The sequence below is a fragment of the Dromaius novaehollandiae genome, chromosome 11 (assembly GCF_036370855.1).
Source record: "Dromaius novaehollandiae isolate bDroNov1 chromosome 11, bDroNov1.hap1, whole genome shotgun sequence".
In the NCBI taxonomy this organism is placed as follows: domain Eukaryota; kingdom Metazoa; phylum Chordata; class Aves; order Casuariiformes; family Dromaiidae; genus Dromaius; species Dromaius novaehollandiae.
Genome location: NC_088108.1, coordinates 19,616,584 through 19,629,620, shown reverse-complemented (window position 1 = coordinate 19,629,620; position 13,037 = coordinate 19,616,584). Strand labels below are relative to the sequence as shown.

The following is a 13,037-nucleotide window of genomic DNA, read 5'->3' as shown; positions in this document are numbered from 1 at the left end:
ACAATTCCCCATGCACTTGGTGCAACCAATCAACCTCAGGGCTGTTTTCAGCCATCACAAATATCTTTAGGAGTAAATGCACTAATATTTAATAAAATTAATTAAAAAATTGCCAACCTCTTGAACTCAGGTCGTTATGGCCTATATAAAAGAGAGATATTCAGGTTGTTTCCTGACTCTGACAGAAATACAAAGATAAATAGACATATTAAAATGTATAAATATCTCCTCTTTTGTAGGCACTAAGTTTATTTTAACAGTGACAATAAATGTCCGCTTATATGGGTCTAGCAGTAACTGATGTTCACCAAGAGATACAGTTTAGAAACAAGAACTAGGAAAAAAACTCTATGTGCACAAATGGGAAGATTAAATGTGAGTGAAAATTAAATATATTAGGAATTTTCCCTGAATTCCTGTAATTGAGTAATTTGGGAAAAGTGTTAGTTTTGTTATAGGATAGAAATCCACTTTGCAAAACCATTGGAAAGGTAACCAATTTACTTATTAAAAATACAGGAAACAAGAATGGCACAATTACTGCATTAATTAAATCTTATTTTAAAATAAAAACTACTGTTTCGTATACTCACTGTCATGGAAAACCTTTAATAGAGTATATTATATAATTTTATTTCTGTCTGAATATTACAAACTGGTTGAGCTATTAAACTTATGTATATATACATATGTATAATACCTCAATGATACACACACACACAAACTCTTTCTTCCCCTTTCAGAGACTAGCCAGAGACTTTATACAAGAGGACAATGGAAGAGAACCTCATAGCGTATTTGTATTTCCACATCACATATTCACATCTCTGCATTAGTCTAGTGCCTTTTTTTGACACTATTACAATGCTGGGAAATAACTGCCAAAAGAAAAGAGTTAGAAGTGAAAGCTTTCCAGGCTACCACCTGTCCAATGTCTCTTCACATGTCAGAGAGCATCCAGTGTCCTCCAACTTCCCACAAAGCCAGTTCCCTTTTCATCTCCAAAGAGGACTTAGGGCAGCATGAATAAGACATGCCAACTTAGCAGTAGGCAAAAGGGGAAGGGAAAAATGAAATATGCAAATTAAGCCATCTTTTTATAGGTATCGAAACCCGCATCATTTGTTGATACTGATCCTTGATAGGATGAAGCTGGATGGATTAGCTGAATGAAAATTCACAGTCATATAGCTCAATTAAGGGGAAGATGAGTGAATCAAACCTCTTCTTTGCAATCATTTCTTCTTAACAGAGATATTGTTCCTTCAGTCACAATGAAAATTCAGTTTCAACACTGATGCCTAATTTATTGTCAAATTAAAGTAGGCAGGATTTCCAAATAAGAAAAGGCTGAAAAGTATGTAATTTAAATCCGATAGTCCTGTTCTCTTATTACGACTGTTTCTGTGATTTAAAATAATAGTCAAGGCATATTCAAGACCTGACAATTGACATCATCTGAACCCTCTATTTGTTTAGAAATATATATGACAGACTTATTTTAAAGAGGTAGGCCAATGATTCGGATAAGCCAGGCTGAATAAACTCCATGCCATGATTAAACATTACCAGTAAGTGTCAACTACTATAATAAACCTGTTAAGAACAGGCAAAAATAAATTTCACCCTCTGAAGTAGAATAATTTGTTTCTTTTAAAAGTACTATGTAAAACAACAGATAGCATGTATCTGAGAAATATGGATGTCAGAGAACTGTTATGGTATAATTCTACTATCTGCTTAGTTGTCATAGAAAATGCAGTCAGATTAATATTGATAAGAGCATTCCTAAAAATCTTGTCACTAATATTCCTTAGGAACAGTGTTAATTTTACATGTTAATGAGTAGATAAGGAGAATTATGTTCCCAGAGGGAGAAGAAGAGGTTGACTGAGGCATGAAATGTCCCTAAGAGTGCAGCCAAATAGGATTGTGGATGTGCTCTGTTTGTGTAATTTGCCAGATGAACTAAGTTGCATTCTGTCTGGAGGAGAGCTCTTTATTTTTTCTTATTGTTGTTAGGGAGTTTATACGTAATATAATACCAGTGTGAAGAGTTGCTCTTATGAATATAATGCTTTATTAATATATATAGTGCTTTCATTAGGCTATTACAGTAAGATGGTATAAGTATGCATGAGATAATTATGCAACATGCAAGCATGCAAATCTTTACTTTCAGGAAATGCTTGATACAGGTCACCAAGGAATATTGCCTGAATACAGTACTATCTTGGTGCTCTCTTTTCATCTTCATGACTGAAAAAGGAATGTATTGCTTTAGGTATATGAAATCATATCACAGATACTGCAGTGAGAAAAAAACAAACAAACAGGGGAAAAAATACAACAGAAAAAAAGGCCATTGGCAATTCTATCTTGTTCCTTATAAAGAAAATAAAAACAAAGATTGATATTACTTTTTTTCAACAATAAACAAAGTTTACTGATAAACCTAATGATTGATAGATATTCTGGCAACCGTCTGTCAAAACGACATGTCATCAAACCACCCAAGTAACCCCCCTCATTCACAAACTGCCTGCAATATTAACCTAAGAACCTGTATAATATTCCTGGTTTGGGGTATAAGTATTTTAGTCATGAAGCAAACACAGAATGCTTTTGAAGTTATTATCTACATTTTTAAATACACAGGAGCATTATATATTCAGAGATCTAAATTAGACTTCAGTACTAGGATCCATCTCAAATGCAACAAAAGATGTTACCACAGTATCTCCATCAGAAAATACACATTACATATATAATAACAAGAGCAACTTTGAACTACTTATGGAACAGTAAGGGGAAAAAAACCCACCCAAATGTTGCACTGCTTGGTGCTAGTTTAATGGTTAAACTTCAGTTGGGATTTTTCAGGGGAAGAATTTGCACTGGTTATTTGTTACTGCCAGACTAAAGATTTACATAAATCTTTTCTGAGAGCTTGCTTCATCACTAGGTGCCATGTTCCACAGCCACCAAATGAAAAAATGTTAGAAGCCCTTAAACATTTAATAGTCCAGCCCTGTTCCTTCTGTTCCTCCTAACGCCTTCCTCTACTCAGGTAGTCATGAGGAAAATGGGAAGGTGCTTGTTAAAGAAAATCATGGAGCTAGAGGCTATACCAGTAATGGCTTTTTGGTTATAACAGCTCTTCAATCATGTTATAGCAACAAGAAGAGGCATCTTCCTAATGATTCTCACATTTGAGAAAGTTGTTTACTTTGGAGGTATCTATCACTATGAGCATATTTACATTGCAGACTTCAATTTACTTTGCTCAGGATGAAACTCTATGGTATCATAGGCAGAATGCTTCCAAGTTAGGTAGATTGCTAACTGGTACTCAGGTTCACTTATTAAAAGCTAGTTTGGATGTTCCTATATTATACTGTAGTATGCAACAATAAAATGCTAGTAGTATATTATAGATCAGTCAGGGATCTGGACCTGGTATCATGTTTTACGTCAGACACAAAGCAGCACTGTATCATTATACACTAATCAATCAATATAAAGAAGGGCCCCCTTAGTCATTTCACAGATTTTGTGGATGGAAGAAAATGATAAACTGCAGAAAGACTTCCTCCCATAATCTGCATCTGAGCTAAAATCTAGAGAAGTAGCAGGAAAGAAATAAGTAAAACAGGGCATGTGGAACACATAAAACAATGACAACATCATTTTACAGTTCCATAAGAACACCTACACACAGAGCTAAATGTTTGGGGGAAGTTGTGTCTATGTCATAGCAATTTTTGGAAACTGAAATCCTGTAATTCATATGGTTTTTCTGTCTGATACTTCTCACACACTAGTTTTTTACATACTATCTGCTTTTTCTAAACATGTTGGTAATTATATGTAACAACACATGTAATTACAGTTTACTACTATGATAAAATTTAAAAAATTATCTCACTTAAATTGTGAAGTACATGTACATGAAGTGTAAGGTGTATACATACATAGAACTTGTTTACAGTTTCTTGTTTGATTGTTTTTCAGAGACCCTCCTGCATTATACCCCTGCGCTTAACATGTGGACAGTGTCTTGATTGACAGTCAACAGATGAGTAGCTGCACAGTCTTACTTCTATAGCAGATTATTATACGGAACAATCTACAATAAATCAATCAGGTTTATTATTAGGAGGCCTGAAGTGTAAAATGAAAGTTGCATATAAGTTAAAATGTCTCTCCACTTTCTTGTACTGCATGATGATTTCCAGAGGGCTGGGCGCTACACCAAGTAGAAAAGAGGTTATGCAGTCACTGTGGAAAAGAACCAGCTGGACTGTTTGCTGTATTCCCTAGATGGTATTTCTTTAGTTGGCTAGCTATTCTCGATCCCACCTACTATTCCCTGTATAATATTGCTGCTTTGTACTGTAGGAACCTGTTGTCTCAAAACTAGCACAAAGGCTCCATTTGAGAAGTAGCTTCATTAAAAAAGACATTCTGGCAGGAAAAGTTGGAAGGAGATACTTTGCTCAGAAGAGTTTGGCCTCAAAAGAGAGAGAGGGAAATACTGGCAAGAGAAATTCTGATCGGATGTGAGATATAAGGAGCAGAGCTGATGGGACTGAGGTGATAGAAAAGAGATGCAGGAGCCAAGTACATCAAGAAATACACAGTACAGTCACCCATTTCTAGAATTCCAAAAGTTAATATAAATGGGCAAATATATAATGGAACAGGGCGTAAAATATCCTACACAATGTATCTGCTCTATTTTGAATTGAAATACATCCTAGTACAGGCTTAACGTAACCCTCAGGACAAAGACTCTTTCAAATAGAATTTTTGCTAGATAAACAACATTTGCCTACAGCACCTGTCAAGTTTCAACTCAAAATTGAATCATGTGCTTTCTAAGTACATATCATCATGTACTATTGTCAAGATCTAGTGGTGTCCTGATGCTGAACATTGCAGCACATGTATATTCTATCATTTGTCCAGGAAAAGCAGGAAGAAGATATTTTGCTCAGAAAAACTTGGCGATGAAAAAAGGACAGGGAAATATTAGGAAGAAAGAGGTATTGATAAGAGAGAGGTTTAATGTATGGGAGGGGCTATACTTTCATACTGTGAAGCACTCATTAGATCCTTAGTTTTCTCAAGTTGTTGTAGTGTCATTTTATTCTCTCCTAACTAAAAGTTGAGTTCTGCTTAACAACTTCTCTGTATCCTGATATTTGTCTGCCTCTGGGAAAGAACTGGGATTTTTCAGAAGAAGATAATGTCCCTACAAATTAGGGCTATGCAATATACATTTGAGACCTGCAAAGAAGAAAAGCTCTCCAGAGCACCCCTGGGAACATACTGAAATATCTATGAGGATGGTGATGCAAGAAACTTCAAAATTTAATGTATTTTGATTGTATGTTACAAAGCTATCCTATCACGAAGCTGTCTTTCCTGACAATATTATAGAATATACCAATGATATCTAATACTCCAACTAAAGAGGGCCATATTGTTTCTTATGTAGGCCTCCCAGGACCTTGCAATATGGTCTTTCCCCCTTCAACTAACTAAATGTTTAGCATATGCAGTACAGCTGACCTCCAATAGGAAATCTGATTATTTTTAAAAAGACAAATATATCGCACATGGCAAGGTCAAATGTGCACATGCATAGTAGAGCTATTGCTACCCAGAAGCACTGGGCTTACTGAGTATGCACTAGATAGCATCTGTATATATGCTATCCAGTGAATTTGCTGCTGCATCTGAGGGCTGCTTGGGAATTAGCTGCTTCTACCCACTGTCAGATGTAGGCAGAGAACAGACCAGATTAATTATTCTGGCAATAACAGCCCACTGCTGGCTGTCATTTTTCCCGGTGGCCCTCAACTAGAGACATGCTCATTGTATTAAAGAAATGCCTATATTACACCACAAGACATGGAAGTGGTAGTGTAACCTCCCAAAAAGACAGTAGTCCAGATGGGTTGCTGCCTGCACAGGACAACTGATCTGCCACAAATCCTCCTCCTCTCCATGCTGAATGAGGGTGATGGAAGAAGGCATTAGTCTAAGCAAATAGCATCATGATCTGGAAATAGATATTGGGCATCTTAGAAGTATATTACCATTTTATCCTTTTGCATTGTATCTCTCAGACATTTAGTCCCTAAAATACTTTAAGACCCTATTCTACAAAAGAAAAAATAATTTGAAGTTTTACTCTTAGGAATTATGTCAGGCTTCCTCAGCTTGCTAGCTGCAAAGCCAAACCCTAATTCAGAAGGAGCAGACAGCCCTTCCACGCAGCATTTATGGCACAGGAATTCTACCTTTTCATAGCACCACCTGGACTGAACAACACTGTTCCTCCTCCACCCTATGCCTTTCTTTCAATATCTGCCAATTTCTCAGAGCAAGGCCACAACCTCTGTCTCTGGTGGTTTAATATGTCCTCTCCTGCCATAATCAAGCAGTGTTTTCCTGTTAGATAAACTGTAAGTGGTCAAAGCTGCCAGCTGCAGTACAGCCAGCCTCTTTTGGCAGCCAAAATTCATCTTGTTTTCCATGTCTTTCTTCCCACCACCATTCAGGGGCATTTTTTGGCACAGAAAAGCCAACAGGTGTACCTTCATTGTTAAAAAGACATGAGGCATCAATGCTTTGAAGATGTCAGTGAGATGGGTCTCCCAGCTGCAAATGATGCCACTCACCTTATTATGCGAAGTGCCTAAATAGAGCTATTATTGCTTGGCATCTATGCCCAGTGAGATGGTCCAACCGATTAACAAGCACAGTATCAACTGAAAACGGACATGACCAAAGGCAGCCAAGACTCTTTGCATATTCATCAAGTATTTTTTTAAATTGAAGTCAGGTTTCCAAGCCAAAGCATCCAACTGTCTATCCGTCTGTCTGAAGTTCATGCATGTAGTGGAAGGCACAATAATAGTCCCCCACCTATTTTCATTATTTTCTATGATATAGAAAATTTTCAAAAAGGTTAGCAGATTTGTAATGCACGAAAACAGGTATCATAAATACATATCTGTCTATATAAATGAACTATGAAACCAAGGAAAAGAATGTAGCTAAGTTTCAGATTAACAGATTGGCAAGAAGAGGAACCAGAAATGTGGGGACTCATTAATGCGAGGTAGATGTAAAGAGCCTTTGGACAACATTATCTGATATTTTCCTTTTCCCTCTATGAAGGACATCCATTCTAGCTGTGATCATGAGTGACAGGGATTCCAGTGGTCTTGTCCAACACTAAATTTGTGCATAACCTAAAACAACTTCTTTGCAATCCAATGGAGTTTCAGAATTAGAGGAGTCAATTATTGAGAGACATTCCTACAAGGATTAAACAAGTTTAGAAAGGAATCCTTTCCACATTTTGCATAAGTGATACCACTTCTGTTTAATTTTCAGATTTGAATGCAGAAAATTATTTTCAAAACATGTAAATGGAACATTCTCTAGAATAGAATCTACTCAAAGACATCTCCTAGAATATTTTGAAAAAAAATTAAGAAAATAATTAAATAAAGAGACACAAAATAGAACTGAAACTACTGAATTAGCAAGATTGATGCAAAGTGCAGTTTTGTATCCCAGTCTAAGCAAAACAAGCAGTAGGCTATGTCTGCTCTCATACATCAATGTAAGAATAATTTTGCTGAGGTTAGTCAGCTTAAAAACCTGAATTTCCATAAAAAATTTTGATGCATTTTCATAGATATTTGCTTCGCTCAGGAAGACTTGTTGTTATACCTCCTCCACTCCCCCACCCAAGATATCAGAAGCTACCTTGAGTAAAATTAGCTTCAAGAACAAAAACCAAGTTTAACAAAACTTCAAACTTTTTTTTTCATTTTAGGATACTTTTATTCCTTTTGGTAAGAAAAAAACCCAACAACTAAATCCAACCAGTTTAACTAGAAATGTGGATATTACAATAGAATCTAAAAATATCTAAAAATTGTTTGAACAAACACTCTCTTCTGATTTGCTGACATAACCTTTTTTTGGAAAAGCAACTTTGTAATAAATATTTCTTTTTAACTGTACTTGCTTTGGTGATGTTATATGAAAAATAAAAGTATTTAAGAGAGACTTGACACTCCTGACAAAATGAACACACTCTGTTTTATCTTCTGTGTTTTGGACAGGTGGAAGTTAGGTTCTCCTCCTCTTGCATAAGGAGGAGAAATAGTCTGCTGTAAGTTTGTAAGTGGTAATTCAAATAATCCCCAGAAAATCCAACACTTCCAGAAAAATTTAGTTCTTCACTCTTCAGCAAAGTGATGTTATTTCTGAATGTTGAGACCAAACAGCTACACAACTACACAACTATAGTCTTTTCTTTAAACATTCCATTTGAAATGCTTTCTCCCCAAACACTACATTTTCAGATTTTTCTTTTCCTGAAGAACTAGTACAGATGCTATTTCCATGAAGAAGCAGGTTACAAAACAGCCAGCTAAGGAATACTGGTTTAAATTTACAGATAAATTGGGATTGAGGTCTCTTTTTATCACTGAAACCAGGAAAAATTTTCAAATAGATTATTCTCAGTTTGTGAACAGCTGTTTGAGACAAGCTATGTGCAATACTGAATACAGACAAGACAAAACAGCTATAAAAAAGGAAGCAATTTCATCCATACTCCAAATATTCCATCATGTATAAAGTCTTACCAAATATAACAAGAGGAAAAAACACTCTATTTCCGTTAATTGGTTGACCATTTCAGTCAAGAAGCTAGACACAGAGTCTGAACCATATTCTCTCAATTAATAACTGTTGTTCTGGGGCCAGGCTTGGGTACTTCATGCAAACACTACTGTCAGAACATGGTTGTGCTGTGTTTGTGTTTAGAAGATATTTAATTGCATTCTAACAGCAATTAGGGACTGCAGGAAGAGGGACATTAATAATTCTCAATACTGTAAAGCCATATTAAAGGAAAAAAAAACAATTTAAAATAATGATAGGATTCAACTCATAAAGAGTTATAAAGGAGATGGAGACGGTAAGACAACAACTAACATCCATATGTTAATGAATGTTGATGTGGAGATAATGTTTCCCTTGCAGCTATTGTTTGCATTGGTATGCTATATCAAAGGCTTTCTTTTTCCAGGGCAACACAACACAACCAAGAACTTGTGCTCAGTCTTCTAGTCCTCACTAAAAAGCTCTGTAAAGCCGTAGAACTTGGGGAGGGATGGAAAGGTCTTTGTGCTGAATTGCTCCTAGTAAACATGCACTCAGTGAAAGCCAAAACTGAACTCTTTGTCTAAGTGAAAACAACGAGAAGTAGCTAAAGTAACTAAAGAACAAAATAGCATCAGCTACAGAAAATGAGATAATACCCACAGTCTAGAAAACAAAAGGCCTTAGGATGCTGTCCTTGGATGTCTAGTAGTTAGGGATTCAATGCTGTGTGATTTATTTGAGAATTAAATAAATCTTTAGTCCTCTAAAACAGGTTCAATTATGCATATTTGTTTCCCCCTTCTTCACTGCCTTGTCTGCCCCCAGGCACTGAGGAGATCATGGGCATCATTAGGAGTGAAGGAGATGACATCAGCGAAATTATATTCCATTCTTACATCTACCATTACTGTGGTATTTTGAAGAACATGCTTTATCTCTCTGGTCTGTTGATTTCTTTTCTCATTATTTATCCATGCTGAGTGTCAGGAACGCGTAGTATCACTTTGTTCCATTCCTTTCTGAATACAATATGAATTCTGACAGGAAGGCACAGATGCATCTGAAATCAGCATAGGCTGATTTAAAATCCTTTATTGATAAAATTAAAGCACTTCTTACCTTGATTTTCTGACTAGGCCATTTATAGCTGAAGGAAGAGGTATTCAGCTCTTGTCCAACAACTGGTCCCAGTTTTCTGCAGATAAAAGGGAACAGGCCACTTGACCTTCCTTGTGCACTTCCAATGGGATCACACTGTGGTAGGTAATGGAAGGTGAGAGCACTGCTGTACAGTGGGTTTGAATCTAAGAAACACCAAATATAACAAACAACACATTAACCATACTAATGATTGTATTTATTTATCAGTTCTCAAGACTTATCATGACTCATCAGTTCTCAAGACTTAAGTTTCAGTCTCTACATCTCTCTCTGTTGTAATTTTTTGTATTTTTATTTTTTTGCAAAATTAACATTATTTCAATGCCATTCATTTCATTACATTAGTCACACAGGCTCTCAGAAAAGAGGATGAAAAAGAGAGACTGTCCAAACAAGCCACATGATCCATCAACTACAGTGGATCCAGCCCACCAGAAGAGTTCTAACAATCTAGTGGATCCCAAATTAAGGGAAAGTTTTAGGTACATCAGTTATAGTAGAAAACTTCAAAGCTCTGCAGCTGAATTGACTAGTGGAAGCCAATGTAAGACTGAACTGAATTGTAAGAATTGAACTGGCCAATAGGAGAACTGAATTGAGTAAAACCAGTGTAAGACAGCAGAACTGTATCTTCCAACAGCTATTCTATTTCACTGGAGATATGTAGGCTCTTCCTAATGAAAATACTTGCATGTCATCTGCACACTGAAAATATTTTTCCCCTAATATTAAGGTGAATAGTTTCACCAAAGATACAGGTGTTTTACTATTTGTTTTACTACTGTAAACTCCAAATGATTTATGTCATATGATCTTATGATTTGCATTATATACTGCTTTACAGTTATTAAAGTGAATTTATCTTTTTGGACTAACTCTCTAACCCTTGTGCCTGTTTGTACTGTTGAATCTGTGGGCTTACCATAACAAAATGCAACTAAAATTACAATGCCAGCAAGAACTTCCTCTATAACACACCTTCAAAATGCTCCCATCATTTGATTGGCAGAAGAAGCAAGTAGCAATGGAATTCTCTGCTGGCATATACGTTCAGAAATGAGCCAGCAGGAAGGTGTTCTGTGATCAATCTGTCTCTATAAGGAAGGATAAATATCCAGTGGCAGCAGACAGCAATAGTGACTACAGAGGCAATTGCCACAACAGCACATCTTCTATTGGCTGTACATAACACAAAGTAAATGTTTCACAGTTTGCCTAGGGCAGGAGAAAGTCCTAAAGCCAGCTTTTGGTGGAAGATAAGTTTTGTAACAACTTTAAGTAATCCAGAGGTCAAAACATTAAAACACTATTTCTAGTACAGTGTAAAAAGGCACTGCTTACCATTCGTCATTGCCAGTGCTCAACTCTTCAATCCCTAGCTCCAGAAATCTGTCTGACAGAAGCGCTGCAACATCAGATGCTTCCTACCAGTTCAGCTACCTACCTATTGGACGGCTTTGCAATACTTTTCTGTACCCTTCCCTACCCTCTTCTGCCACTCAAAGGAAACCATGAAACTCTTCCCAAAGATAATATCCTCTGTTCTGTATTTTTTCTTTCTTTCTTTACCAAGATTGCTAAAGATTGCTTACTTCCATCTTCTTAACACACAGCTCCCTTTAAGCACCAGGTTCTCTATGATAGATAGTTTCCTCCTGCTTGCTTCTCTCATTTCCTCTAGTCACTGCTACCTGAATCTCCTTTCCCTCTCATCATAGGTCCACTCATGCTGCCTTTGCTGTTGTGCTTTGAAACTGAACACTGGATGCCCACTGACGATATGCAGTATAGAGGTGCTCCGGCCTACTCTCTGGGCACAGCCTTCGGAGTCTACAATCAAGATCCCTAAGGCTAGTTCTAGTTTCCCTTCAACTTCAGTACTGTCTTAAGCGTAAAGCTTCCCTTCCTGACAACTGTAGCTTATAGTTTCACCTTAGGAGGATGTACTGTATTTACAGAAAGTAAGTGGAGACTTCATAAATTCTTCTTATTATACACATCTTATTAATGGAGAAAGCATCTAGACTTAAAACTCCTGTAATAAAAAACAAGCAAAAAACCTGGAAGTAAAACCTTTCTCTCTGGGATCCTTCTCACTCCATAAGGCCATGAAGTTTCGGACAATTCTTCTACGGTATTAAAGCCTTGCTGTCCTCCTGCTCAGCCTGCAGGCTCTCTCAGCATGCTTTCTCTCATTTTTTTCAGGATCAGCTTTTTCTCAGACTGTTCCCCAGCTCAGAGAACATGCATTCTTCTAACATCTATTTTTTCACTAGGCAATTTCCATTATTCTAATTTACAGGCAGACAACCTGAGACAATCCTTTAGTTTAACCAGTCTATTTAGCATATTCAATGTTTTACTGAGAAAAAATCGTATCATGTTATCATTTCTTGGATTACTCTTGTATCTGTGCTGAGATAGAGTGTGTGATCTATGACATAGTCCCAGCCAGCAAGTGGCAGATTAAATACAGACTGAGGGATAGAGTGGTACATGAAATTCATAAAATAACTCTGGTTTTATAAATTATACATATACTCCCCAAATTCTCACATCTCCCAATCTTATTGCTGCTGCTTGCCAGCTTTTCTTCCACCAGTCATTGTCACATCATAGCTTCTCCTTTCTTTTTTATGTCCTGATTAACAGGACATCTATATTCTCCCCTGAGCTCTCCTCCTCCCAGCAAGCTTGTTTTCCATATCCCTACAGAGACAGTCCACAAAAGCATTTGTGAGTCTGAAACTTTTCAAGATACATTATATGATCTAATAAAAGATAATACTTTTTGCTATAAATATATCTCTAAGAGTACAATTAAAAGGCTTCAATATAGGTTTAGAAAAAAACTATACAAAAAGAATTTATTCAAATATAAAATGTAAGCCTTTTTTCTGTAGGTAAAGGGATTCCATTCAGCTTTTTTGGAAGTCATCTGACTATTTGAATATTAATAAAGACTACATATTTTGCAGTTGGAAAAAGTAACCAAAGACGGAGTGGTCAGATTCTCCTGGTAGTACTGATTGTTTAGTGATGTTCATGATGCTTTGGAAAACCACTGCTGCCATATATACCCCATGCTCTATTCCTAAACTTAACCAGGATAGTAATTCATATAGAATATAGGCATACAGAACTAAACAGTAGTGGCAGATATATTTTTTTCA

The 13,037-nt window shown here is 36.5% G+C and overlaps 1 long non-coding RNA gene across 1 annotated transcript in view; it reads right to left on the bottom strand.

The window, feature by feature from the left end:
• LOC135329559 (uncharacterized) overlaps positions 1-13,037 on the bottom strand; it is a 161,186-nt gene that overhangs the window by 38,616 nt on the left and 109,533 nt on the right. Inside the window, exon 4 of the long non-coding RNA XR_010391072.1 lies at positions 9,823-10,007. This is a non-coding gene — a long non-coding RNA (uncharacterized LOC135329559). The remainder of the gene's footprint in view (positions 1-9,822; positions 10,008-13,037) is intronic.